This window comes from Vidua chalybeata, chromosome 18 (assembly GCF_026979565.1).
Source record: "Vidua chalybeata isolate OUT-0048 chromosome 18, bVidCha1 merged haplotype, whole genome shotgun sequence".
Lineage (NCBI taxonomy): Eukaryota > Metazoa > Chordata > Aves > Passeriformes > Viduidae > Vidua > Vidua chalybeata.
In genome coordinates this window covers 5,097,431-5,124,586 of record NC_071547.1, presented here as the reverse complement: position 1 = coordinate 5,124,586, position 27,156 = coordinate 5,097,431, and positions in this window count along the sequence as shown.

Genomic DNA, 27,156 nt, shown 5'->3' with positions numbered 1-27,156 from the left:
TCCCTCCCTCCCTCCCTCCCTCCCTCCCTCCCTCCCTCCCTCCCTCCCTCCCTTCCTCCCTCCCTCCCTCCCTCCCTCCCTTCTTTCCTCCCTCCCTCCCTCCCTCCCTCCCTTCCTTTCCTCCCTCCCTTCCCTCCCTCCTTCCCACTAATCACCTTCACTGCACCACTGAACTTCTGAAATTCAACAGCTACTAAAATATCAAGTATTTAGGGCTGGGGAAACCTTGTGGAGTGTGAGATTTCAAGAGATGTTTTGGCTTCTCTCGAGTTCAGAGCTGCAGTTGGAGTTTGGGAATTTTCTTCCTCTGGTTTTACATCTGCTGGGTTTGCTGCTTGTTCCAGGGAGATTGATTCAGCTCTGGGAAAAAATTGAGATGTCTTCCCCGTGCTCATGTTTATCCCTCTGCTCATGCCCAGCAGAGGTGCTTGACTGGCTCCCACCACTCTAAATTCCATCTGCAGTGATGGAGCTGTGGTTCCTGGAGTGCCAAATCTTGGATGCCTGGGCTGCTTGGGACTTGCTAAAACCAGGATCGTCCCTGGTAACACTGGGATGAGTTCCAGGTGTGTGATAAAACAAAATCACTTTTAAACCTTCACTCACAGCTTGAGCAAAAGCCAGGCTGACCCCCCTCTAAAGCTCCCTTTTCCTCACCCTGCCCCCATCTCTTGCAGCCCTCCTCCCCCACCCATCCCCAAAATATCCCAACCCTTGTCTGGCCTTGTTTAAGAGTCAGCTTCAATAGTACCTTTGTTAAGGGTAAAATCTCATTAAATGTGAGGTAAGAGGAAATGAAAAAGTGTAAAATATCCAGATTTATTACCTGTTGTCTTCTGAGCATTTGAGAACTAGGAGCTGGGGGCAAGGGGCCACGGGGGATCAGAGCTGTGAGCCACGAGCCTTCCCCACCACCCGTGCTGCCTCTGGCTCCTGGGGCACTGCCTGCTCCTGGCACCGGCTTATCAAAGGAAAAAATGATTTTTGTGCTTTTTGAGATAAAAAAGGTGAATTTTTATTACTGTATCAGACTGGCCCTGAGCTCCACCACCCCGTGCACGTGTGGGTGGGGATGTTTATTTACTGAACTCAGAACTGTTTCTCAGCTCAAAGGGAAGGTTTTCCAGGAGCGGTGACTCCTGCTTTTCCTCCTGTCCCAAAGGTGAAGGGAAAAGCAAACCCAGTAAATTACAGTGTCGGGTTTATTAACTCTGCTAATGAGGGAGCAGCCTGCATGGTTGGGGGTGAGAGAGCGAGACCCTCTGCTCTGGGGCATCACACTTGGGGTGCCCCCGAGCTGCTCACTCCCTTTCAGGGTGGAGAGAGGTTCCAGGGTGAAAAAAGGGCAATTAGAGAAACTATAAAACCTGATAAAACTTCTCTGCTCCCAGAGCAGCCACAGTGAGCCTCGAGCATGGGATGGAGCTGCCAGTGGTGCAGCTGTGGGGCTGTGCCCAAGGCAGGGTGATGCTCCAGGGCTCCTTGTGCCCAACACGAGTTCTGGGGTGTGATGTGAACGCACACAGTGCTGGGGTGTGATGTGTTTGCAGGGCCCGGCTGCCTCTCACCTTCCCTTGTGCACTCAAGGATGTGCTGCTCGCTTTGTCCTTTAACTGAATTAGTGCTTGGGGAGATAATCTGTCCTCTCTCCCTGCACAAGATGGGGGAGCCAATGTCACTGGTGAAAAATGTGGGGCCACCCACTGGGCCCGGGTGTGGGGGGGGAATTGTGCTGAGGCTGCCACTGGCTACAAACAAGTGGCATTTCTGGGCTTGTTGTCGGGTGGTTTCCATGGAAAACCCTTGGCAGCTTTGGAGGGACCCCGCTGTCCCCAGCCCTGTGCCACTTGCCCACTCCCCCAGCCCTGCTGCCAAGGCCACCATCCAACCATGTCCCTGAGTGCCACATCTGCACATCTGCTAAATCCAGGGGCTGAAAGCACGCGTGGGGTGTGTGCTTTGACAGTGCCAGCATGCAGCTGTTGTGCTGGAGAGCCACAAGAAAATCCTCGTCCCTCTCCTGCCTCGGCAAGTTTGTGCTCAATCTCTCTGCTGGAGAGGACCCTCTCCCGGGATGGTGCCCACCCTACACGACCTGTTTGCTGTGGGACCCCTCGGGCACGTCCTGGTGAGTGACACCAAGCAGAGCAAAGCTCCAGGGCTCGGCCAGGGCCACGGGGCTGGGCGTGGCGGCAGATGCAGGAGCGGGTTCGCATTGTCCCCGCAGAGGCGGCTTTAACTGGTGACATTAGCGAGTGGCGGGGCTCCGGGTGCCTGCTGGTTCTCCCTCCATCCACTCTGTATTCTAACCCTAATTGTCTGCAGCAACCTGTTATTACGGCGCCTTTAACATGATAGACACAAATAGGACGCACTAATCCACTACTCTTTGGTTTAAGAGTCATTACAAAGTGCTTAATTAAGTAAGCCTCACTTAATCACAAAATGTTTGCATGCTAAACGAGTTCTTGTGAAGCACGACACTTGACATATTCTGTACAAAAATAATTACAAGCGGGAGGCCCGGTACATTGAGCCTCCGAACGTTTCATTTCAGGCCTTGCCCATTCATCACCAGGCTGGAATTAAAAGGCTTTCAGCGCAGAACTCCCACATTCCTGCCGGCTGAGTCACCGCTGCCGCTGCCGTGCCTGGGTGGCTGCCACGGAGCCGCTGCCCCGCCGGCTCCCCGGGCATGTGCCGGGGCCATGGCACAGCTGCTGCTGCCACCGCGGTGTGACTACATCGAGGTGGAGGCTGGCAGCGGCACCAAGGGACAAGAATCCTGGGAAAGGCCAGCAGAGCATCCATGGAAGCAGCACGATGGTGGGCATTTTGTGAGTGCTGAGGTGTCCAAGCGTTGTGTTCCCTTGGCGTGCAGCATCTGGAACAGGCAAGGGGAAATTTGGTGCCTCTCTGCCCCAGAGCTCTCCTAAAGGCAAAGTCACCCTCCAGCCCGAGGGATGGTGGCTTTCCCAAATCCCCGCCCTCGGCTGCATAAAGACTGCCTGAATGGGATTGTGTTAGGAGCAGCCTGCAGACCTTTGTTGGGTGTGCTGGTGCCCATTAAAATCCCTGTCCCTCTTGGGATAATTGGGATCCTTGCCCCAGCCTGCCTTTTGAAGGAAACCCTTTAATTAGCGTTCTCCAGGCTCAGGAATGCCCTCAGCACTACATTTGTTCTCTCACATGCTGCTGCTCAGGTCAGGGTATTTCGAGCTCCAAACTGCACCGTGCAAAGTGCACGGGACCATCCATCCATCCATCCATCCATCCATCCATCCATCCATCCATCCATCCATCCATCCATCCTCCAGTGCCCAGGGCCTGGGCACAGCCAGAAGCACCTCAGTGCCTGCAGGTGCCCTCTTCTCCACAGCTGTGTTTGGGTGGTCACTGTGCCATGAAAGTCAAGAGAGGAAATGTTTGTAACATGGAGAGGTCCTGCTGAGCACAGGGACGATGGTGGCAGCTGGAGGGTCACAGGCCCTGGTGTCCCCAGCATCCTCAGGCATGCCAGGTTCAGGCTGTTCCCCAGGCTGGGATGGGGAGAGCTGCCAGGGTGGGGCTGTCATTCATCTTTCTCCTGAAGCAGGTGTTCAGTGTTTATCAGGGCTAACCAAACAATTTATATTAATTAGGAGGGCATTTGTGACTGGCCCCTCACTGTGGTGGCACATCAGGGTTTTCTTGCTGTGACCCCTCCATGGCTCCATCCCACCCTCAGCACCTCAGTGCTCTGCGGGATGGGCCTGATTGCAGCAGAGTTTTGTGTTGGAGGAAAACCAGAAAAAATATTCAACGAGGCTGTAGCATCCCGTGTGACATTTTCATATCAGATCGTTTCAATTTTTAATTCTGAACCAGTCTGCATTTCAATAGTTTCATTATTTATCACATTATGTTTTGTGTTTTGCATTGTTACTCTTGTCTTCTATATTAATTTTGCATGATGAATTATTTTGCTTGAAGTCAAAATCAAAATGAAATCCAAACGATTTTGTCGAAATTCAAAGGTTTTAGTTAAGCTGCAGCGAGGATTTCCAGCCCTTTCCTCCACACACAAGTTAACAATCTCCGCTTCTGCTCTCCTTCCAAAAAATTGCTTGAAACCTGGAATTCATGCCGCAGCTGTGCAGGGTGCTGTTGATTTCCAGCTCCCAGGGATGCTTTTCCTTCCTGTGTGGTGAGTGAAGGAGAGGGCTGGGGGGAGCGAGGGGCTTAGGGGCACCGGGTTTGGGGGTCCCAGGAGGAGCCGAGCCCAGGCCAACCTGAGCCTGTCTGGGGCTTGGCCGCCAGCACTGACCCAGCAGCAGGAGCACACATGGTAAGAGTTAGTGAGCAACATTCCCAAACTTGGTCATCTTCGCTCCCACACAGGCGCAGGGTGCCAAGGCACGCCGGGGCCGCTGCCCGGGGCCGGGGCTGGGGAGGGCAGTGGGTGCTCTGGTGAGTCCCAGAGAGGGAAAGATGCCTTGTAGGGATGGACGTTCACTCCTGCAAGGAAACGAAGTGATCTGTAAACTCCATCTTGAGTTGGACTGAGACTTTGGCCCAAAAAGGGAGGGATGATTGGTTTTTGTCCAAAACCTCACAGTGTCTCAGATTGCCATTTTCAAACCGAGATTTTTCATCACAGAGTGGCTTTTATCAGTTAAGCCAAATTTGGGGTTCTGCCTTTGTTTTTTTGGAGGGAAAGCTTGAGGAAAATGGGTTCCACAGCTTAGCATGAAACACAATATTTCAGTTGAGTTTCAGGCTTGTCCCCATACAGCCTTTTAATAATTTGTTGCCCTTCGGTTCTGTATGTTTATTTTGGGGTCGATTTTCTGCCACCGAAGCAAAAGCAAATTGGTGATTAGACCAGTGTGAGCTCTTGGATGTGCTTGGGAAGGGAACAGGGACACGTTCCCTTGTCCCCATGTCCATCCTGGTGCTGGGAGCAGAGACCTGTGGGACCTTCCAGGACTCTCCTCCCTTCCCTCCCACTGCCCACATTCCCCTCTCTGATTTTGGTTTTCCATTGCATTTTCCCAGGTGACTTCTTTTTGCATTGTTTTGTCCTCGCTGGGTGTGGCGAGGGGCTGGGAGCTGGGAGAAGGGCAGAGGTGTCAGGTTGGTGCGGCCACATCATCCTCTGCTCCCCGACTGCCTGAGCATCCCTGGGCTGCACCAGCAGCCAGGGGACACCCGCCCTCTCCTCGGGGTGTGTCCCATCCCCACGGGGGGCCAAGGGCAGCCCAGGGGCACTGGGCTGTGCCCCGTTGCTGGCCAGGCGTGTTGGCCCACGGCGGCTCCGAGCCGGATTAGCCGGGTTAAACCGCTAATGCAGCCGCTGCGTGGAAGGCTGCTTTCAGTAAGTGGCTCCCTGTAGCTTATTTGACTCCAGGCCCAACTCTAATGTCTCAGTGGGCCTGTTACATTAAGCAGGCCCAAGTGGTAGGAGATTTAAAGCATCAAAATGAAGTGCTTTATCACTCCGTACTGTGTTCTTGGCTGCTTTCGTTGGCCTCACTTCACAGGCGCCGCAGCCTGCGAGCCGAGCCCTCTCGGCAGGCCCATTACAAATTCCACTTGTTGACGGTTGCCTTGTTGCAGGATTTAATGGTAGAATAATATTTACACAGTAAACTCCTCTGGAGGTGTTATAAACACCATAAAAAGGATTTTAGAAGCTTAATGAGCGTTAGTGAAGTCGAGACAGGATAATGTGGCAACTGTGCACTGTAATCTGATTTGGCACCTTCTGCACAGCAGGAGTTAGTGGGTGGAAGAGCTTTTTACTTTTTTTTTTGTTTTGTTTTGTTTTAGTGTGTAATATTGTTTGTTTAGCACAGTGCTGAATGGGGGCTGTAGAGCCAGGTGCCCACAGACTGGCTGACACGAGTCCCCACCAGCGTGGGGAGCACGGGCACCCCCGGTACATCCGGTCAGACATCGCGGTCACTTTGTGTCAGATGTGAAAGGATCCGTGTTTGGGCCAGTTCAGTGCTCAGTGACACAGCCCTGAACATGGTCATGGTGGTCACAGCAGGAATTCTGGGACATCAAACTGGCAGATAGTAGGTTTAGATAAGAGATTAGGAGGGAACCCTTTCCTGTGAGGGTGGGGAGGCCCTGGCACAGGGTGCCCAGAGAAGCTGTGGCTGCCCCATCCCTGGAAGTGTCCCAGGCCAGGCTGGATGGAGCTTGGTGCGACCTGAGATAGTGCAAGGGGGTGTAATTGGATTAACTTTAAGGTCCCTTTCAACCCAAACCATCCTACTATTGTTTGATGATGATTTTGGGCACGGGGAGGCAGCAGCAATGGGAACAGTGGCTCTCCCACTGGGTGATGATTTTGGAGCTGGGCAGCACTGCAAACAGCCCAGTTTGGGGGTGACTGGCTCCTGCCATCCCTGGGCTGACCCAGAGCCCTGGCACAGAGAGGGGTGCAGGAGGGGCAGCCCTGGGAGCAGCAGGTACAGGCTCACCCCAGCAGCCTCCTGCAGCCCAGTGTTTTCCTGTATCTTTTTCATGTTATAATTCATGTTTTCCCCTTGAGCTGAGATGCAAATACCCCTGCTTTGTGTGTGCATTCACAGCTGGACATGCACACAGGCGCACAGGGGTGTTCTGGGAGTAGCTGTGACTCAGCCCAGGCTTGGTGATTCACATGCAGGTATTTGGATGTGTGGGGCTCCGTGGGCACCTCCCAGGAGAGGGAGGATGGAGAATGGTCCCTGCCCATCTGTGCCCAGGGCTGCCTTCTGCCACTGAAAGGAATGTTGGTGGTGGGAACATTCCTATTTCTGCAGAGTGCTGATTACCAAAGGGATCTTCTTGGCTGCCTGCTGGAATGACTTTTCAGCGTTTAGATTATTTTTCATTTTCAATTTTGAATGTTTCCATATATTTTGTTTTGCTGGTACATAAACACATACAAAGTTTTTTAAAACACAAATCTATTTAATACATACTGTCAAAAACTGTGGATTTTTTTCAACTTCAGAACCCACCCCAAAGGCGAGGAGCAGTGTTTCAGCCATGAAGTGACTGGCTGCCTCCCCCACAGCCCCTCTCCCATTCCTGGCCCTGCTCCCACAGCACAGAGTCCCCCATCCACTTGTTCAGAGTCAGAGCCATCCCCTCCCACCCCAGACACTCTGTGGGGGCTGGTGGACTTCAGGGACTTGGATTTTGACACTCGAGGAACTACCCCGACCCTTTCCAATTTCCGAGGGATGTGAGCAGCCATGGATCTCAAGACTGACTTGCCAGCAGCAAAAAGCTGCCTTTTGTAAATAAGCCAATATTTTCTTTCTTTCAAGGGGAAGCTGACAAAGATCAATACCAGCCTGCAAAAGACATTGCCCTCTTAAGAATTAGCCCTTTGCAGAATCATTAATCCAGGAAGCTGTTACAGGGTGACAAGAGCACAGAGGCTCTGCCAGCTCCTGGAGGGATGGCAGCAACATCCCCTTATGCACAGAAAAACAAACCAAATGAGCTCGCTGAGAAAATCGTGGCCATGGGCTCGTTCTGCGCAAGGAACCCATTGGACTTTAATTAAGGAAGGCTGGCTGCACTCTTAATCAGTGTCATTAAAGTTTCCTGGTGCTTTGCTCTCATTTGACTTCCATGAGGTCTGTGCAGGGCTGGGCTGGTGGCATCTTGTGGCTGCCCCACCCCTGGAAGTGTCCAAGGTCAGGTTGGATGGGGCTTGGAACAACCTGGGACAGTGGAAGGTGTCCCTGGCCGTGGCAGGGGGTAGAAATACAACGGTCCTTAAGGTCCCTTCCAACCCAAACCGCTCTGATTCTGTGTCCCCTGTGCACCCTCCAGCCCTGTGGCAGGGCAGCGTGTCCCTGTCCGAGCCCTGCCAGCTTCTCTCCTGGCAGCAGCCAGGACGCTCAGGGTCAGCAGCTGCTGAGGCTGCTGGGAGGGCAGGGAGAGCCCCAGGGTGTTTGCAGGGAGCAGGGCTGGCCAGGTGTGGCTCATTAAATGAGGTGCTGATCACAATTAGCCAATAAGGAATCAGTTTACAATTAGTTTTTCAGGTGAAGCTCATCAGGGGCTAAATTAGCAGGTGCCGTGGCTGTGCCTACAAATCAAGGGAGTGACCCACCCATCTGGGAAGGGGCTACCAGGGATGGGTGGGGATGCTGCTATTGCCAGCAGTATTTCTCTGCTGCTGTGTGCAAGCTCTTCACCTTCTCCTGCTCTTTTCAACTCTGTTCTTTCCCTCTGGTTTGCATCAGGACTACAAAAATGTGGCTGGCTGTGAAGCAGCTCAGTGGAGCTCAGGACAGGTCTCTGGAATTGAGGATGCTCCATAAAACTGGCACCAAATTTCTCCTGGGTCCACAGGGCACTTTGCTCCCTTGAAACAAACACTGTTGGGCCACAGCCTGGCACAGTGACACAGTGGTGGCACTGCCATGGAGGCTCTGCTGCAGCACCAGGGGAAGGTGCACCTGTGTGTGCAGGGCACAAAAATCTGCACGGGGTGAGCTGCCAGTGTGGGGGGTGAGATAATCTCACCTATTATCTGATTTAAACAAGAAAAATCAGCCAAAACCCGAGAGCCTGGCGTGTTTGGTGAACAGCTAGAGATGGAAAAATAATTCCAAATAAGGCATTTGTCACAACATTGCAGGGTCACCCGCTAAGCGAGGGATGCTGGAGAGGGAAACAGTTCTTGGGGGTAATTACAATTTGTAAGAAGTTTTGCACTGGCTCTGTAATTGTCGGGGGGTGGCCATTGGCACTGCAGCGCTGGGAAAGCACCACAATAGAGCCGTAATTTACAGGGCTGGAACCATGAAGCTAGAAGTGGTTTGGGAATTATTGCTAATCTTTATGGATTCAGGTGGTTTGGGTTACAGGAACCGTGAACAGGGGTCTCATGCTGCCCCAGCATCTCCTGCCTGAGCCCCTGCAGCTTTGGGGGAACTGGAGCAAATGTTGTTTCTGCCTCAGTAAAGAGCTCTCAGCTCCCTTGAGGCTCCCATGGAAGAAGTGAAAAGAAGAAGAAAGTTGCCTTATCACCTTTCCTTAATGAAAGGGGCTCCAAGAGAGCTGAGAGGGGCTTTGGACAAGGGTCAGGAGTGACAGGACAAGGGGGAATGGCTTCCCACTGCCAGACAGCAGGGTTAGATGGGATACTGGGAAGAAACTGTTCCCTGTGAGGGTGGAGAAGCCCTGGCACAGGTTGCCCAGAGAAGGTGTTCTACTCCTGGTTCACACGTGGCTGAGTGAGGGCAGCATGGGAAGGGAATTTCTGCCACGAGAGCCCCTTTGCTCTTGGTCCCTCCGTCCCCTGCCAGTGTGGAGCAGCTCTGTCACATCAGGCAGCTGCCTGTGTTCGGCAGAGTTAAAAAAAAAAAAAAAATCACACTTTTTTTCATTTGTGCTGATTTGCATATTAATAGTTTGCATATTAAACAACTACTTCAGAGGGTGGGCGGGCTAATGAATGCAGCAGTCTCCTCTATTTTAACTCAATTTGCCTCATCCATATTCCAATGACTTTGGGGATTGGTATTCAGTTTTCATTGAAATTATCCAAGCCAGACCTAATTTGTGCTGCCCTTCCATTAATCCAATTAATTAGCACCATTGATGTGTGCTGCCTTTGTGAGGCGCTTTGTGCGGCGCCGCTGCCGCTAATGACAGCCCGGGATCAGAGTGAGTAACGAGCAAACCAAAGGAGCGTTTGACCCTTCCTGGACCCTCACACAATGCAGCACTTTGGAGCCTGGAGGCCCTAATTTAGGTTCGATAGTCCAAATTATAGACAATAATTCAATATTCTTTGTGGGGAGCTGAGCAAGTGTCACCCTGTCATTTGTTTAGCTTATTTTTTTTTCCCCTGCCTCTTTATTTATGTATTTTTTCCCCCTTTTCATTATTTTCCAACCTGGCCTTCCTGCTCCACCTCCAGCATTGATTTCTGACCTTGTTCTGCTGAGAGGGCTGAGGATCTCTTTACTCTGAAGGAATTCATTAACCTTTCCCCTGCCCAGAACTGGAGAGAAAATCTTTATATTTTAAGTAAGGCAAATAAACACTGGCGGTGACTAGCGGAGTCCCTTCACTGGCTGCTCCCCAAGAGCTCCTGTGCCAGCTTAAGAACTGCTCCTGGGTTTCATTTTTTTTGGGGGTAATTTTCAGTTAGAGATATGGTTTAAATACTGGCTGAGCTTCTCCAGACCCTACTCAATGGCCCTTGTGGGTCCTGCCTAACTCAGCATAGTCTGTGAATCTGTGATGAGTTTCTGCACTGGTGACCACCCCACTTCTCCCCCTTGCTGTGGCCCGGCCCCGATGTCCCCAGAGTGGCCAAGACCAATTTAAACTGGTGCAATTAAACACGGCAGAAGAGCAGCAAGATGCCATTCCCATGGCCACAGCTGCTGGGCCAGGATGCATCTTCAGAGTGCCACCAAAGCCCCCGGGGAAAGGGGATGTGGAGGAGCTGCAGATGTGTCCAGATGCTGAGGAAGCAGCCACTGCACCTGGCATGCCTGTTCTCCCCCACCCCTCCTTCCCTGGCTCACCAGAGGAGGAGAAGCTATTACAGGAAGTGTTTAGCTGTGGTTATCCACAGGTAGGTCACTAAACTCATTAAGGTAATTAATTACACACGGCACATTCACTGTGTCCACAAGCGTTTGAACTGTAAGGAGACAGGAATTGTCAACGCCTGGGAGGACAGAGAGTCAATTTGCACAGGGATATGGAGATTTGGGTGCTCAGCTTCCTTTTAACTGGAACTAAAGCTGAAGGGTTTTTCAGGAAAAAATCTCAGGAGGCAAGAAAACCCTGCTGCAGGAAGGCTGTGTGTAATTTGGTAGAACCATTGTTTGGGGTGAAACAAATAATTTGAGACTTTTAAAATCTCACAACCGATAATTTAAAGACTACCACAGGAATAAAGGTTGAACCTGGTTTTATAACTCTACTTTGTTTTCCTCACTACTACCAAAATTTCACTCTGGGAAAAGAGGCGTGGTTCTGTGCTGTGCAAGAATGAGGTTTTCCAGAAGTTTTCCAGAGGTTTTCCACATCAGCCTGGTCACACCTCCCTGCAGGCAGGCTGGAGTCCCACTCCTGTGGCTCTGGTGGGTCAAGGTGCTGCCAGGGGTGTTCACTCCTTGCTAGGCTGGGACTGTGGCACAGGGGACATTGTGTCTGTGCTGTGGCCGTGCCAGTTCCCACTGAGCCACAGGAATGGGTTTGGCACTGCTGAATGGGGACTCTCCTGCTGTGGCTCTCCATGCTGTTCCCAATCACTCCTCAGCATTATAAATCATGCTAGTGCAATAGCAGCTTATACACTCAGTTGCCTGCAAGATTTTCCTGATTAACCTTAAAATCTGCTATAAATCTTATTTCTTTCCTTTCTCATGGAGCTTCAGGGACACAAACAGGCTCTGCTGCTGCTGGGGCTGAGGTGCTGCCTGCACTGTGCCAGCTAACACGGGCCATGGGGAGCTAAAAAACCCATTGACACCTCCCTCCTCTCAGGGTCCCGTGCTCTCTGAGGAGGAGGAGGAGGGACACAGAGCCATGGGCAGCTGTTTCCTGCAGCTCCAGCTTCACCAGGCTCTGGGGGCTTCCCAAACTTTTGATAACCCCTCTGGATGATCTTTGGTGGTGGTAAGAAGAGCGAGTGAAGCACCCAAAGGCAGGTGGCATTGAATGGGTATTTATTTCTTTGTCTGAGGTGGGGGCCCTCGTACCAACCTGCACGATCCCGCTGCCTGTCTGGCACTGCTGCAGTAAGATCCCGTTTAGTGGCATCACTCAGGACTTGTCACATTATGGTATGTCACAACATGTCAGGCTCTGACAGGCTGGATACCTGCTATTAACTCGAGACTAGTTGCAAATACAAAATAGAGGTGGTGAATGAAGGCAGTGCCAGGAGCAGGGCGGGTGCCGGTGCTGGCATTCAGGGTATGGCTCTGCCAGCCCGGCTTTGCAGAGTAGCCCAGGGCTCTGGCATGCTCAGCCTGGATATGAGAACACAGCCTCCAAAATGGTGCCAGAGAGCTGGATTTGGAAAAAAATTCCTCCTGACACCAAAGTGTCGGTTTAATCCTGACAGAGCGTCCTGGCACTGTCAGCACCACCAGGAGCAGCAGCACCTGCAGCCTGTCCCTGCTGGAGCTGTGGCTGTGCCTGATGCTCCTGGGAAAGGTGGAGGAGCAGGACAGGGCTGGAGGCTGAGATGTGCCCTGGGAACGGATTCCTTCCTGCTGCTGCATCTGGCCTGTGGAAGTCCCTGAAGCCAATTTAATTAATTGTCTGCCTGTGAGTGCAGCACAACAAACAGTCGATCAGGTTTCCTTTTGCCCCTGTTGTGATAGAATTCACCTTTAAAGCAGAAGTTTAATTACAGCATCGCCCTCCCTCATCACACCCTTCCTCCCAGGAACTGGCCAAGCCTTGTCTTGAAGGGTGTTTGGCCTCCAGGACCTCACCTGGGACATCTGGGGGATGTGGAGCCACATGGACTGAGTGAGGGAGGGTCCTGCTGCAGGAGACGCAGCAGGAGCCTGTGGGAGGGAGAACAGCAGGAACCTGGTGGCTGGGGCAGAGGGAGGGTCCTGCTGGGACCCTCCTGCAGAGCTGTGGGGAGCACACAGGCGCTGTGCTGTGGTCACCAGTGACAATCCCCGGGTGTTTCTGCTCCCAGTACCCACAGGCACTCTGTGGGGAGCACCCCTGCTTTGCGAGCAGGAGCTGCAGCACTGTGGGGCTGACTGGAGGAGAGGAGAGGAGAGTCCAGCTCTGCTGGAGGCCAAGGCAGAGCTCATGAGCTGCTGTTGGAATCCTGGCACCTCCACCTGGTGCTGCTGGCTGCTGCCCTGCGCGTCTGGAGCTGTTGCAGCCACATCTTTCAACAGATCCCAGGTGGAGGATGGCTCTCCATCCCTCCTTGTCCTGAGATGTCCCTGGCTGGCTGGCTGATGGATCCTCACCATCCAGCTGAGTCAGGGGCACCCAAGCAGAACCTGGCACCCCCTGACACCCCAGAGGGGCCAATCCTCTGTGCCTACGCTCCCTGCACCACTTCAGAACCCCCTTGTCTCCCATAGTCCCTCATGCTGTAACCAGCCAAAAACCAGGCTGGTTTTTATTTGCTTTATTATTAAGCTGATGAGGTTATTTAGCCCGTTTTATGCCCCATTAAATTCTGTGTTTGAAATTCTGTGGAGCGCTTTGCAAACACGCGCTCCGCGCCCGCCAGCGCCGCCGCCGGGGTTTGCCTTGGAGCACCCGCGCCCGTGTTTGCTCCCTGGGTACTCTCTGCTTCCCCAGCCTGGTGTGGCTGAGAGAGATGAATGCTCTGTCTGTTATTGTCACCTCTTCTCACTTTTCTTTTTTTTTTTTTTTTTTTTTTTTTTCCATGCTCTCATCACTACTTTGAGTGCTTCTTATTTTCCTTGCCTCTGCAAGAAGCCATAAAATTCCCCAGCCCGTGTGTGGTGTGGTGTGCACTTACAAATTACCACTGAAAAATGAATTGCCTTGACAAAATCTAATGTTTTGTGACACAGCACAAATATGCATTTCATTCTTGAAGAGAAGGAAAAGGAGCTCATTGGAAATATTAAATTAAGCAGTGTAACAGCTGAAAATAATTTGGTTTTCTGCTCTGTTGCTTGTGATTTGGTACGGAGTTTGAGGTGGCAGGGCAGTGCCTGTTTAGAGTGTAAAGCACACAGATGCCTCGGATTTTATTCCTTGCTTTGGAGCAACTTGTTTTCTGTGGTGCTGGCAGCTGCTGCAGCTCAGAACACAGGTTTTGGGAAAGGTCCTGGGGGCAGGGAGCTGAGGGGGAGCACCGTGGCCAGAGTGTGGAAATGTTTTCCATGGCGCTGCAGTCGGTCACAGGAGACCAACATGAGGCTGAAGCTCTCGCTGCTTCTCTGGAGGTTCAGAACAAAAATCCATCCCCAAGAAGAACAAAGCAGTGCAGGGCTGCGTTTGGGGATTCCTGCAAACAGCCTTGGATCCCCGCTGCAGCCAGGCATAAATAAGCTTTTATTCTCTTCAGCCACCCAGCCCTTTAATTACCTGCAGGGCTCTGCATGGTGACTCATTCCCAACCAGGGTGGCTCCTTGCAGACGTGTGGAACTCCCTGGTGTGTCACTCTCCCTTGCTGATCCCGTTTCTTCCCCCTCTGTGCCACCTCCAACGCTGCTGCGGGGAGTCCCTGCAGAGCACAGGGCACTGCTGGAGCTGCACAGCCAGGCACAGAGCCCAGCAGGTGTCACGGGCTGAGGGCAGCTGGGCACTGCTGGTGGCACCGTGGCTGGCAGCTGGGCACTGAGGAGCTGCTCACTCAGACCTTCCCCTCCCAGGTGCACGGCCCCAAGGTGGCTGTTGGACCGAAGCGTGCCTCAGGGTGGATTTCTCATCACGGTTACTGGGGTTGATTCTTCAGTATTAATTAGTTATTTATCTTAAAAAGGTAGCTGGAAAGGGACCAGGCCTGCAGTGGGGCAGAGACCGTGAAAGCACTCAGAAAGCAGGAGCCTGTGTCCCAACCAGGCTGTGGGACTGTGGCCATGCCACAGCAAGGGATGCTCGTGGGGTCGGGGGGTGCTGCAGTTCCAGCCTGTGCCCCGCTGGTGGCCTAACCAAGGGCAGCTGCCAGCCAGGCCTTGGGGACCAGCCCGGCCCCAAGGGCTCTGTGATCAGCTCTGTTTCCCTCCAGCAGGAGCCAAGCACAACCTGCCACTCATGCCAAGGTATCTTTGGCACAGGGATGTGGGTAGAAAACCCACAGGAGTGTCAAAGCCATGGACAGTCTCCAAAGTGAGAGCAGTGTTTGACGGGGGAGAATATGCTTTGGAAAATTGACTTGATCCTTGTTTGGAAGCAGCACTGAGAAGCACACGGAGCCCTCCACAGACACACACATGCTGCCTTGAGGATCTCTGCACAAAGCAAAGCACTGGAAACATGTTGTCATCCACCTCCTCCCTCTCATTCCTGGCAACGGAGTAAATATCCAAGGAGCTGCTTATATCCAAGCACAGGAAAGCAGCCACCCAGCCTGGAACCATGGCAGGGACCCCTGCAGTGCTTGGTCCTGCTGGAATCAGGGGGTTCCATCTCCTGCTTCCCTCCAAGGGCAGTGCCCCCCTTGTCTGCTGGAGAGGGGCTGGACTACAGGGGGGTGAGCTCCACGCTTATCTGGATCATTGACCACTTGCCAGGAGAGCTGGTTTCTCCTCTCCCATAGCTAAAGCCAAGAGCCAAGGACTAGACATGGCACAGCTCGTGTTGTTTTAGCATCCCTCTTCTTAAAAAAAGTAATTAAAAAAAAAAAAAAAAAAGAAAAAAGAAAAAAAGAAAATCTGGACAACTTCCCAGATTGTACATCTGTCCGTATAATTTACACCACGAGGATGAGGAAGTGAGGAGGGCTGTAAACTCTTTCCATCTGTGCAATGTGTGTGATGATTTTTCCATTCCTTCCTCGCCTCCCCCACCGAAGCCCCAGGCTGGAGTGGCTGTGCCAGCAGCGGGCAGCCCTCAGTGCCAGGGCCAGCTCCGTGCTCTGGGTCTGGCTGCCAGACCTGGGCCCCCCTCGCCCCTGCCCTGGCTCCTCCCGTGCCATGGGAGTGCCCAGCCACCTGCCAGGAAATGGCACTCACTGAACATTTTCCCCTAGAACTATTTTGACTGAAAAGGGTGGGTTTTTTGACAATTGGGTTCACAGAATCATGGAATCATTAAGGCTGGAAAAGACTTCCAAGAGCATCAAGCCCAACCTTCAGCTGAATACCCCCATGCCTACTAAATCACATCCCAAGGTGCCTGTCCACTAATTTTTTGAACATTTCCAGGGCTGGTAAATCCATCATTTCCCTGGGCAGCCTGCTCCAGTGCTTGACCACTCTTTCAGTAAAGGATTTTTTCTAATAACTGACTTCCCTTTGAAAAACTCCAGCTCCTAGTTGGACCTCAGATGGGTCAACATCATGAAGCCTTATCAGTCCACTGAGGCTGGGAAATGACTGTGATGACCCCTGAGCCTGGGTTTCCAGCTGATCGCTGCTGCAAAGGGTTTTGTTCTTAGGTGGGCTGGATTTCTCGGGGGAAATCCCTGTGCTCTTGGCAGGGGAACGTGGCTCATCGGCCTCGGTGCTGCTCAGCTGCAGCTCTGCAGCTCCATCAGCAAGAGATGAATGAAGGAGCGGGATGGTGCCACCTCCCAGCGCCCACTCGCTCCCTGGCACACCAGCAGCAGTTGAATTTCTTTCACATTTCTGGTGAATCACTCCTGGGCGTGCGGGTGGGCGCCGAGGGTTTCTCTGGAGCTGGTAGCACAGCCCTACTGAGCACAGCCCCGAGCAGAGCCTGTGCTGGGACACCCTGGGTCCACCAGCACTCACAGAACCCCTCTGACACCACTGGCGTGCTCAGGTTGTGCCAGGAGCATGATGAAGAGGTGACAGGCTGCCTTGGGGGTGGCCTTGTCCCCATCCCACTGTCCAGCACAGGCGATCAGCAAGAACAGCTGCAAAAATAACCCCCAGTGATGCCATCTGTGCTTTCCCCTGGGCATTGCGTCCCTCCTTTTCCAGGAGGAGCAGAAAGAGGGCTCTGTTCCTGGTTCCAGGAAAAGCCCGATGCCTTCCATCTCGGGAGGACGGCTCCCTGGCACCTCATCCCTAGGCTGCAGCCCCGCGCAGGGAGCAGACAAGCAATATTTATCCTTCCAGGTGCTCTCCAGCGAGCCCTCCCTAACCCCTTCCCCTCCGGTGGCTCCCGATCCGCCGGCAGGGATTGCCCCACGCCTCTCGCTGGCAGCGGAGCGGCACCGACGTGGTTAACAAACATTAACAAACTTTCTGGGTAGGCACCAGGCAGGCGCTTCCTCCGGCTTGACATTCAATTCCGATTGGTGTGACTCATTAGCTATTTATTTATTTAAAGCCACGGAGCTATTTGCAATATTTTTAAGCAGCAAACACAGTGTGTGGGCAGGGAGCTGTTCTGCCTAAATGTTCGGCTCGGTGACACTGATGATAACTTATCAGAATAAATAAGGAATCTTCCAATCATGGGCTCTTCACCGAGGGAGTGTTTAGTGTGAGCTGCGGCAGAAAGTCATAATGTTTCCTTCTCAGAAACTTTTTACCAGTCTGTGTGTTACATCCAGGTTATATCCCTGTGTGGGCAGCTGCCTGCGCGCTCTCAAGCCCCAATTAAAAATGGAATACATCATCCCTCTTCTCCTCTCCCCAAAACCCTCACAGCTCCACCAGGTCCCTCCTGGAGCAGCTGCTTCGGAGGGGTTGGGCTGGGAATAGGCACAGGAAAGGTTTGGGCAGCGCTGGGCTGGTGAAGGGGGTGAAGGGAGCTCGTATGGTTGTGCTTTGAGAACAAACTTTTGCCTAATTATAATCTGGACACTTCCTTCTGTTTTTCCTGCCAGCAGCAATCTCCCGAGCTCCCATCCCAAACTGGTGGGCCTGGGGGTGTGCAGAGGCTCAGATCAGGAACCTGAAAAAGCAAACACTTCACATCCCCCTATGTTTTCAAGTTATCTCATTTTTATATAACCCAGCTTGGTACAAATCCAGGAAAAAAAATTTGTTGCCATTATTTCCAGGGAAAATGGGGCTTTTCTGCCATTTTGAGGTTTAAAATTTCACTTCCTTAGAACAGGAGCCTCTTGAAATCCTGAGAGATGATGACCTCCACGCACCAAAGCCCCAGCAGCAGTTCAGTTTGTGGGATCTCCCAAAGCATTCCTTCAGAGCACCGGGGATGGGAAATGTCCCTTCCTGCTGGGCAGCGGTGTCCAGCTCAGCAGAGCAGCCCCGAGGCTGGCTGGACTGCAGTGACCAGTGCCCTGTGGTGCAGGGGCTGCCCCTGGCCCTGTCACACTGCGAGTGCCACTGGTGCTGTGCCCGCTCCTGGGGCAGCCCCAAAGTGTCGGAGAGGAGGGCAGCCCCAAAGTGTCCAACATGGATTTTTTAGCAATCAGCTTTGTTTTTCACTCCAATTCTCCACATTCTCAGAACTCCCCCATGGCCATGCTCCTCCTTACCACATTCCATGCTGGAGGTGGGGCAGGATGCAGGCTCAGCTCAGCAGATGTGTCCTTGTCCTTGTCCCTGTGCCGTGGGCAGTGCCGTGAGGGCAAGGTTCATCCCGCAGAGCCAGGGCAGGAGTAACCCCTGTGCTGGCTGCCTTCAAAACCAGCTGGATTTTTTTTGGAGGCAGTTCTGGGGGGTTTAACATGCCCTGACTGCTGCATTTTTTGCATTCCTCTCCTTTTCTTCTCTCACACATTTGCCTCAGTGCTGAACAGAGCTGCTGGAGCTGCGTGTGCAGCTGGGGCTGGACCAAGGCAGGGGCTGAGCGTAGGAGCTGTGGGGGCAGTGCTGGAGTTTGGAACATGCAGATGGGGGGGTTCTCATGAACTCTGCCTGCTGTCCCCATAATTCCAGTGAGGCCCTGGCACAGCCCAGAGAAGCTGTGGCTGCCCCTGGTTCCCTGGAAGTGTCCAAGGCCAGGTTGGATGGGGCTTGGAGCAGCCTGGGACAGGGAGAGGTGTCCCTGCCCATGGCAGGGGGAGGCACTGGATGGGCTTTAAGGTCTCTTCCAACCCAGTCCAGTCTGGTATTCTCTGTTTCTCTGATAACGATTCCAAAAACTCCCTCCTGCCACAGTGCTTAGTACAAAACTCAACTGCTTTTTATCTTCAAACTCTGATTATCAAAAAGAAGGGGCTGGGTGCCTGGCAGAGCGAATCCCTTTGTGAGCTCCTGCCTGCTGCCACAGTCACATCACGTTACACCGTGCTTTCAAACACACCATGACACGACTGATGCAACGTGTGACAGGCAGGGGATCCGCCAGGAAACACAAGGAACCCGGTTTTTCAAGTAGCATTTTTACAGAAACAACAACCACCATGCCCTTTTAACTTGTATTTATGGATTGCTAAATAAGGCCTGCTCACAGTTTTGCAGGTCCTGGGATCAGCTGGTTGCAGTACCTGGAGGGGGATGAGATGTAGAGGCAGAGGAGGAGGGAAGTGCCCCAGCAGGTGGGGGTGAGTCAATGTCCCTGCAGTGCCCAGAGTGGGAGCCCAGGCTCAAACCCTCCATGGCATTTGAACAGAATCCCAGAGTCATTTAGGTTGGAAAAGACCTCCAAGACCATCGAGTCCAACCTGTGCCCAATTCCCACCTTGTGACTATTCCAGAGCACTGAGTGCCACGTCCAGGAATTCCTTGGACACCTCCAGGGATGAGAAATCCGAACCTCCCTGGGCAGCCACTTCCAGTTCCTGACCACCCTTTCCATGAGGAAATTCCTCTTGATTTCCAACCTGACCCTCCCCTGGCACAGCTTGATGCAGTTTCCTCTCCTCCTGTCCCTGTTCCCTGGGAGCAGAGCCCGACCCCCCCAGCTGTCCCCTCCTGTCAGGGAGTTGAGCAGAGCCAGAAGGTCCCTCCTGAGCCTCCTTTTCTCCAGGGTGAGCCCCCCCAGATCCCTCAACCACTCCTCATACTACTCACATTTGGGCTTTTGGGTTGAGCATCAACTACTGGAAAAGCTGTTCCTGGTGAGATTCTGGGATCCTGGTGCTGGCTCAGACACTTCTCGCTGTGACCTGCCAGCACAGTGTCCCCCAGCAGCCACCAGCCAGGGTCCCACCACAGCTGGGGACAGGAGAACCCCTTTGCTGGGGCTTCTGCAGCTCTTTGCACCACTTGATCTCACTGCCCCCCTCCCCTTCTTCCTCTTGATTAGCAGCTAAAAATCATGGCAGTGTCTGGTAGGACAAAGCCTGTGACAGCAAAGGGAATATTAGGGTCAAGCTTTATTAAGAAAGAAGCTATTGAAATGACATCCTCCAGCATATTGCTATTAGGGCCTTGAAGAGTCTTTGCCTCATTAATGTAAAAGGGAGGTGGCAATCTTCCTGATCAACAGTGGCAATTTATTCTAAAGTGTCCATTTTCTGGATGTCAGAGGAAGACTTTTATTTATAATCTTATTTTCAATTTCCACAAAGAACACTTCACTCACGCTCTGGGCAGGTTTTTTTTTTTGCAGACAATAACGATTATAAAACGGTGCTCTGCCCCCCTCCCCAAAATCCCCCTTGTAGTAGTGTTGACATATGGAAATGAATCAAAACGTAATAGGCATAATTACCAGCATTGTGTGCAGGCTGCAATTAGTGTCTCTTCAAAGCAGGCTTGTAATCAAAAGACACCAATAGACAAGGGAAAGGACCGGGCAGCCACTCCTGGGATGAGCCAGGGCTGGGAGAAGTTTCCCACCACTGGGAGAGCAGCGGGTCCCTGTCCAGGGTGAGGATGATGGGTCAGTGAGGATGATGGGTCAGTGAGGATGATGGGTCAGTGGTCCCAGGAGCCAGCAGCCACCCCTGACACCCCTCAGGTGTCAGGGCAGGCAAAGGTGTCCAGGGAAGCTGTGCATCCCCATCCCTGGCCAGGTTGGACAGGGTTTGGAACAACCTGGTGTAGTGGAAGGTGACCCTGCCTATGGCAGGGGGTGGAACGAGATGAGATTTAATGTCCCTTCTGACCCAGAATGTTCCATGATTTTCAAAATTTGTTTGATGAGTCAAAAGAAAATATGAAAATAATATTCAGAAAGAAATAGTTGCATTCTGCACCAGCAGTTGCTCTGCTCACCTCAGAACTGGCTTACAAGAACTTTTGTAACCACTTAATTGACCACTTATTGTGGTCAATAATTATTTATTTGATAATGAACTGGAGAATGTTTCATTCACTCAGCTCTGAACACAAGACACAGTCTGAATATGAGGAAACCCCATTACCTGTATCCCTCCAAACCCCAGCTAAGGGGTTCTGTCCAAGCACAGCAGGTTGACAGTTTTGCAGCTCAATTTTTACCTGTCAGAAATGTATCAATCTGAAACTATTTTTGCAGGAACATTTCTATGTTAATAAGTTTTTGCTTTGAAATAACGCCTCCCCCACCTTTTAATAAGGTTAAAGCATTATCTGGGGCCTCATTGAAAGGGGCTGCTGGGGTTTCATTTTCAAATTCATCTTGTTCCTTAATAGTTTCTCAAAATCAAAGTCAGAATGAAATATTTTATGGCCATTATTCAGCCGACTGCTTTTATTGACCCAAACACACTCTTTCTTTTCCCGGGGAGGTGTTGAGAAGAATTGTTCAGAGCTGGAGAACAAGAACAAGGAAAGTCTGGGATTTCCTTTGGAGTTCCCTGGTTCTGCCAGGAGCCCTCCTGCAGCAGCTGCTCCTGGAGGCAGTGACAGAGCCCTGTGGGGTGTGCTGGAGGTGACAGTGACACTGGCAGGGCCTGGGAGAGCCCGAGGGCCGGGACCTCAGTCCGGGCAAACACTCTGGGAGCTGTTGCTCCAGCTGGAGCTCTGCCAGGATGCCAGGGCAGGACCAGCACCTGCAGTGGGTCAGTGCCTGCCAGGCTCTGCCCAGGAGGAGGGTGGGTGGCACCTGGCACCTTCCAGCCCCCGCCGTGCCCCGGCTGTGCCGCTGCCGGTGGGTGCAGGGGCCGATTTTGGGGTGCAGGGTGACACCAGCCCTGCCTGGTCCTGCTGCCGCTCTTGGGGTGCTCAGCTCCTCAGGGAGGAGGAGAGGGGGGCTCTGGGGCCAGGAGATGCTTTGCCACTGCTGTGGCCTCTCCAGGAGAGCCTCTGCTCGCAGGGAATGCTGCTCCTAGAGGAGCGGCCTCTCCCGAGGCAGCAGGGAGATGCTGGTGTCAGCCAGGGAAGGATCAGGCCTGTCACCAGCGGGTCTGTGTAGGAGGACTTATATTTGTTTGCAGGAGCCAGATGGTTAAAGAAGAGAGTGACATAATTTCTAAGAGCTGGAGCCATGAAGAGAGGGAGAGAGAAAGTCACAGGGGGAAGTGAGACCCCAGAGGCTCCCCAGCTATGGGGTGTGCTGGCACTTCAGCTCTGCTTCCTGCAGGGATCCATCCTGGGGTGCTTTTGGGAATTGCTCCCACATTTAGACATCTTTCCTCCTTGCCTGTGGCTACACAGGGAAGCTGAACTGCAAGTGGAACTAATGCTGGAGAAGTTATGAGGGCAGAAGTGGTGGGCATGACCTTGTCATCATCGTGAAGTTCATGATCTTAAGTAGCTCTCCATTTATTAATGGAGGAGCTATTTATTAACCTGCTCAATTCAGTTGTGCCTGCATAAATCTGGAACAAGCCCGTGGAGTGTGGATTTATACTGGCATAACCGAGGGAGAGGCTGGCTGGCGTCTCTGTCCATGGCTGTGGAGGTGGCAGGACAGGATGGCTCACAGGACAGGTTGTCCCCCACTCTTCTGGGGGCTGGGGAGGAAACTTCAGATCGCAGTAGCAAAATGAAGCTCAAAACAGCAGCTCAGTTCCCACAAACCCAAACATTCAGGAATAGGAATGGTTCCTGTGCACAGCTTGTGTGCCAGGGCTGGAGTTTGTCTCCTCCTTAGCCAAGGGCAGGGGTGAGACAGAAGAGATTTGAGGGCATTGGCATTGCTCATCTCCAGCTTGGTGGGGAGGGCTGCTCCCTCAAAATCCCTCTTGTCCAGCCGGAGCCACCTGGCACCCACAGCCTTGTGGCCACCACTGGGAACCCCACTGGAACAGCCAGCTCTGGGTGCACCGCTGGAGCAGGGAAAAAGAAACCACCAGCTACACAAACCTCCCTGCTTCCCCCCAGCCAAAGTCTTGGATCTCTTTCTTCCTGCATGGAAGTGGATTTCAACCAGCAGGACATACCTGTCATGTTTTATTGTCTCATCCCCTGTGTTTGGTACAGGCTGCCGAGCAAAGGCGATGCCGAGGATGCCGCAGAGGAGGGAAAAATTTCCTCTGAAATTTTGACTGTTCCTTTAGGGCTTCGAAGGAGCTGAAGAGGAGACATGAATCTGAATTTAGAATTACATTTTAAGCTTTCATGTAGCCTTTTAAAATATCAAAAGGAGCAAGGGTCTGCTATCCTACCATCGGAACCGGGCACAACCTCCTCTTTAAGCGCGTACAAACCCCACCCCGTGACTCGCGGCTTCCTGCTGCCTGCCCTTATCTTCCCTTATCTGCTGCTGTGCGGAGGCTGCTCCGTCTCCGCGGGCCGTGGCTCCTTCCACAGCCTCGGGAGCAGCGCTCGCTATTCCCGTCACGCGCGGGTCTCCCGGCCCCGCTCTTATCGGCAGCCGCACACGGAGCGCCGGGGGATGCCCCGCCGCCGCCGCGCCTCTTCCAGAGCCATCCCCGGCACCGCAAGCCGCGACCTGGAGGGGCTGCTTTATCCCCTTCCTGAGAAAGAGGGATCTCATCAGGCTGCAGCTGAAAAGACCTCGGCAAATCCTGCGGGAAAACGTCTTTGAAGATGTTGTATAGACGCGGCCGAAGACTTTTGTGGGAGAGGTTGTGTGCGGGTTCTGAGGTGGCCGCGGGAGGAGTGAACTCCAGCAAGAGCTCCAGCACTCCCTGAGTGACAGGACCCAACACCTCTGCTCAGTCACCTGTGGGTGCCTGGATTTTTTTATGCCACCTGGTGCCACCCTGCAGCTCTTTGGGAAACGTTAGGGCATTGACATCGTGGTGCAGCAACCCTGTATTGGTGTAATCGGCAGTGCTGTCATTTCAGTGTCCTGCAGAAACGCACCTGAGGAGTGGAGCTGGGCTCTGAGGGACACCAGAGGACAGTTTGGGGCAGGCGTCCCTTCCTGCACCGAGGTCATGATCCACCACAGAAGAAGAGACGTGCTCGTCTGTGACAGCCAATGACATCAGATGTAAGAAGCGTTTTTGGGGGGATTAGTGGGGCCTCTGAGCACAGAAACACTCCTCCCCCACCACGCCTACACACGGATGCACACGCATGCACACACACACACACGCATATGGACACACAGACCCCCTCCCAGCTCCCTGTCCTGCCTCTCCCAGGCCGTGCTGGGGTGTGTGGGGAAGGAAGGAGTGGGCACTCGCGCCCTGCCAGGCGCCCACGCACACCCACGGCCCATATGGCTCCTGCTCACAGGCTGTGGCTGAACTCGCCTGGGAAGCGCTTTGTTCCTCAGACCATCGTGGGGAATGGATCTCTGCCCGTGCTTGGGTTTAGCAGCTTTCCCTCCTGTCGATGCCTTCTACAGCTCTGCTGGGAGCTGTCATTGAAAGGAGAATGTGAAGAGTTGCCGTGGTCCCTGGCACTGATCCTTCCTGCTCCCCAACACGAGGAGATCCCCAGCAATCCAAGCCATCTTTGACACTTTGCACTGGCTTGTAGGTAAAATACTCCAAGACCCTCAGAAATCCCTTTTTACAGTCAGCAGAGACTGACACAAGAAGTTCTTCCCTCTCTCCTCAGTTTTGGCCTGGCACTGGACATTCCCACAGCAGGCAGTAGGGACTGGTCAGCTCAGTGTCCACTCCAGAGAAGGTCCCAGCACAACCCCATCTCCCGCAGCCCTGGATTCTGGCTGGTTTTAGGATTCCGTTCCCCAGCCAGCCTATGCCCCACCATCAGGCTTCTCCCTTTCTCCTCCCTTCTCTCACATTTTTATTTTCAAGTAAAAGACAGTGTTTTCTTTCTCTGGGTGATTGTGATAGGAATCTCCTCCAAGCCAGTGGCAAACACATGATTTCTGAATTTTCCCCAAGTCTCTTCCAGTCTGATTTGCATCAAAGATTTTTTGTTTTGTTTTGTTTGGGTTTTTTTTTTTTTGTTTTTTGTTTTTTTTTTTTTTTTTTTTTTTTTTTTTTTGTCTTCTGTTCATCTCTGTATTTATTCTGAGGTCAAAAAGAGATTTTCAGATCCAACAGTCTGCCCAAAATCTCAGTCTGTGCATCTCTACAGACCCAAAGGCTTTGGGGGGAGGCCAGGAGCTGTGACAGGGGATGGATCCCCCAGGAGTGGCAGGTCTGAGGTCCCACTGCCCCCCCTGCCCTGCACAACCACAGAGCTCCCACAGACATTACACTGGAGCGGTGTGGAAAGAAATCTAATCTCGTCCTAATTTTCTTAACTAGTATAAATTTCTAAAGAAAAGACATTTGGAAGCGAAATATCAAAATGTGACATTTGGAAAATGTTAAAAAGAACATTGTTGCATTATTGAGATACTTTGTTTCAATTTTCTTTGGAATTAAACTTTGTCAAAATTCTCATGTCGCCACAGGAGGTCTGTTCCTATGTAACAACAATTTCCAAATGGTTTCTGAACTCACAATTTTGGCCATCAGTAGTGATGGTCTCAAAAGGGAGGGTGGGAGCCAGATGTGCATCCCATTGTCCTGGTCTTGAGCAGATGAGATGTCCAGGCTTCAGCCCTGACAGCCTCTTGCTCAGTCACATCCTCAGCAGCCCCTGTGTGGAAGAACACACTGTTTTGGGGAAAAAACAGCTCTTCCAGAAAGATGGATCAGGAATTTGGGCTCCAGGATGCAGCACAAATCCCATCAACCTCTGAGTGCGTTGCAGTTCCATTCAGTGCTCACAGGGACAGTGAATTTTGGCTTTGCTCAACATCACTTACTAAAGCCGGTGTAAGTCTGTGGATTTTACCTCCTCCATTCCAGATTAGAGCAGTTTCAGCCATGCTTAAACCCATGGCTGAGTTAACCAGCACAGAACAAGATAAATTAGGCTCTGTTTAAAGTAATGTCTGTGTCCCACAGCCTGTGCCAGCCCAGCAGCCAGGGCTGGCTTCCTGGGAGGGCATGTAGGGAGCACCAGGACCATGCTCCAGCTCAGACTTCACCAAACGTAGACATTTGGATCAGAAAGCCTCGGGCAGCCCCCATGGCAGCGAGCCCCATGCACTGGTGTGCAGGGCTGCCTGGAATTATCCGTGATGCCTGGAAGATGCTCCCATCCCAATAAGTAAATTGACTTATTCCTGCATTTACCTTCATTTCAGGGCATGTGGGTCCCAGGGCCAAAGCTTGCCCAGCTCTGGGTCTCCCCCCAGTCCCAGCACTTGCAGGGATCACCCCACAGCTCTGCAACTCACTCCCTTCCATGTGCACTAGGATACACAATACGACACCAAAACTTTGTGTTTCCTTCCCCCCATCCAACTGTTGGGTTATTTTGTGCAGGTTAATTCATTATTTTGTAGCTGTTGCTGCCTGCCTGCAGCAGGAATGGAAGCAGAGCTGGCAGTGGAGCTGCTCGCACCCAAAGGCAGCTTTGTGCAGTCAGCAAAAAGGCGGCGGAAAATGACTGTTCAATGAAATCACATATTTTGGGTAAACGTTGCCTGCTGAAAGAGTCGGTCTCTGCATTAAACTGGGTGGCAGGAGGAGTTGCTGTGAAATCATCGCAGGGATTAGATGGAAAAGAGCATTTCGTGTTTAAGTGCTGATTAAAAAGCAATATGTTACCGAAAAGCTTCGCACCAAGCGGGTGACTCCTGTCCCTGCCGCTTGGTGACTCTCGGGGATTATCGTGATATGCCCGATGAGTCCTCAGCACAGGCACTTCACCATTTCCCAGCCCCTGGGTCTCTTGGTGGGTTTTTTTCTGCATTTCAGCGAGGCCCTTTAGGGTGAAATTAATTCAGTTTAGCAGCCAACAGGCTCCAAATCGATTCATTCTGCAGCCGGGATGGTTTATGGGCAGGACGGATGGGGCTGCAGCACACAGCTCTGCGTCTGCAGACACTGACAGGAAACCTCGGGGGAAAAGGGATCCACAAAAGTGTCCCTTTTATGTTTGGGAATAACAGTTATTTGGCTGCTCAAAAAGCTGCCAAAGCCTTGCAGGAAAACCCTGATCCCAGCCATGCCAAGACCCCAAGAGAGGCAGAGAAGAAAAAGGACGTGGGTGGGTGTGGCGTGGGTGGGTGGCAGAACCGTGGGCTGGGATTTAGGGTGAGAGGGAGGGGACAGAGGGGGTACACCTGGTATGTGCCATGGCAGAGGTGCAGAACCCACAGCCAGGGCAGAGACACCTTGCCCAGAGCCATCGCTGCCGTCCATCCCCACCTGGCCAGTGGCTTTTCACCAGCAGTGGGAGAGCTGTGGGTCCCTTCTGGGTGCCCCCAAGCTGTGGGGGTTGGCAGCAGTGCCCACCGTGGGGCCAGCCCTGTCCCTCCTGGCAGCCCGGGCAGGCTCCAGAGAGTCTCTGTGAGCTCATTCACCC